Source organism: Penaeus chinensis, chromosome 22 (assembly GCF_019202785.1).
Source record: "Penaeus chinensis breed Huanghai No. 1 chromosome 22, ASM1920278v2, whole genome shotgun sequence".
In the NCBI taxonomy this organism is placed as follows: domain Eukaryota; kingdom Metazoa; phylum Arthropoda; class Malacostraca; order Decapoda; family Penaeidae; genus Penaeus; species Penaeus chinensis.
In genome coordinates this window covers 26,813,677-26,816,176 of record NC_061840.1, presented here as the reverse complement: position 1 = coordinate 26,816,176, position 2,500 = coordinate 26,813,677, and the positions used below count along the sequence as shown (strand labels likewise).

Here is a 2,500-nt window from a genome sequence, read left to right as displayed (position 1 = left end):
ACATATATATATACACATTATATATATTTATATTCATATATATATGTGTGTTTGTGTGTGTGCGTTTGTGTGTATGTGTTTGTGGATGTATGTGTGTGTGTGTGTGCATACATAGATAAACATATATATACATTATACATATACATATATATATATAATATATACATATAATGAAAACGATAACCAAGGATGTGATGAACATCTTTATTTACCAAGTGTTTCAAAGACGACCTTTTTCATCTTCAATGATACAAAGAGTGAACAAACATACATTAGAGCCAGCCAAAGCAGGAAAAAAACTGTTCAAAATTATAAAAATAAAAATAAGCGAAACAGAGAAAATTAAACGAAACAAGGGACGTGTGAACCAGTGAAAAGACAAGTAAAACACCATAAAGAACTAAACAGGCAATTACGGACTACACCGTAAATAGCTATGTGGTTGTTGTGTTATTGTTTAGCTCTGGCTTCATCTTATGGATAAACAAAGATCCAGAGATTAGGAGGTCGAGTCTGCTGGAAGACGTGGACTGAATTTTGAAATCGCTGTGATTGATGGGGTGGTTTTCATCTATTGGCACTTTCAGTTATAACCTGGCTAAATTTCTTGTACAAATCATTTAACCTTTAATGTATAATGAATACACGATTCCCAACTCTCTGTGAACACATATACATACTTATGTGTATGAATATATATATTTATATGCACACACATATATGTACACATACATATTCTATATGTATGTGTGTAAATATATATGTATATATACATATGTATAAGTATATATGTATGTATATGTAAATATGTATGTATACGTACTTAAATGTACACATAAGTATATATACACACATGTATACATATACTTATGTATATTTATCTGCATTTTCTGTAATTTATGTCTCCGCATGAACCAGGCATTCCGCTTAAATCGCATGCAACCGTAACGCCTCGTAGACGAGGGTGGTAGCGGCCGCCTTAAACTCGAAATTAATGTCGCTATTGATGACGTTTATTTAGCCAATATAATATGCCCATTTTGATATACATAAAATAAAAAAGGAATGGCTGGGCCTCCTGAGAGCAAAACTCTACACTGCCCTACCCTGCTTGATCAGCGTATTTTTAAACTGGGCTGTTAGCACCCCCTGGGGGGATTGTGGGGCAGATGCCGTGCTTGTGACATGTACACGCCCATGCTTGCAGAATGGACTTTCTCGGATGGTGCCACGTCTGTTTACAAGGGAGAGGCTGTTCCCTTCCAAAGGAGAAAACCATTTACATATGCAGTGTTTATTTGGAAGGGCTAAAGGGACAGGGTGATAGGGACTTAACAATTTAGTCATTGCGAAAGAAGCTTTGAAACGTAATCTTATGTTGTGGACATTGTGTACACTCTCAAACTAAATATTTCTTTCCACAAAGTTAAGCACTTGGATCTCAGCCAAGACAAAAGCCATAACCAAAATCATACACGCGCAGGTGCCCAGTGCCCCGCCACGTTCGTCGAGGCCGGGGAAGGCTGCTTCCACGTAGTAGACACCGGCGAGACGGACATCACGTGGGAAGACGCTCGGGAGACGTGCATCGGCCTGAGCGAGAACGGCTGGAATGTGGACCTGGCTTCTCTGGATTCCACGGCGCAGCTCGAAGCCTTCGCGGAGGCGTGGACTGCAGCGGGTAAGGAGCTGCTTTGAAGAGACCTCTGGAGACCAGAGAGTGTTAGGATTTACTTTGACTTTATACCGCTTAATATCAAGTGTTTCTAATTTCCAAATCTTGTTATCTCTATTAAGTGATTCTGTCAGGGGCTAACTACAGGCCCTACGGCTACATATGGGTGAGACCGGCGAGTGGGCCAACCTGGACGGAGTGCCAGTGTCCCTCTACTCCAACAGTTGGCGGAAAGGTCATCCGCACGACATGAACATGACCATGACCTCCGGCAGAAGTAAAAGCTTAAGAAAAATATCAAAGCAAAAAAAAAAAAAAAAAAAATCAGTCACTGATTTCTTTCGATGATAAGGTAGTAGAATAAAAGAGATCTGAAGCTAATCAGGGCATCTCTGTACTACCATTAACTCAGCTTCTAATAAACAATGATAAACTCAAATCCTACTCCATAATTACCCGCAATCCTCAAAGTTTCTTTAACGTCACAACTGAAGATAGTCTTTGAGGCTCACTGATGATACCAACGACCTCAAGGCAACAGTAATCGACAGAGCTGTATTCGATTTTGCTGTTCGAAGATTTATATTCACATGAAATGGTAGCCATATACATAAACTTTGGTTAATCCGAAAATACTGTGGTTCAGCGCACTAACGCATGTGCCACTTCCCCGACAACACCTGCGTTTGATATTTTAAAGCAATATGCCGTTTTCTCGTCATGAGATCAACCGTGAGACTGCAGTCGAAGCGCAGGCATTTTGTAACTGCCGCGGCGGGGAAATGAACTCGAGATATGTATATAATATATGCAATGCTTTATAAT

At 39.7% G+C, this 2,500-nt stretch overlaps 1 pseudogene; it reads left to right on the top strand.

Moving 5' to 3' along the window:
* The window catches only part of LOC125037014, a 9,114-nt pseudogene that overhangs the window by 6,380 nt on the left and 234 nt on the right, over positions 1-2,500 (top strand).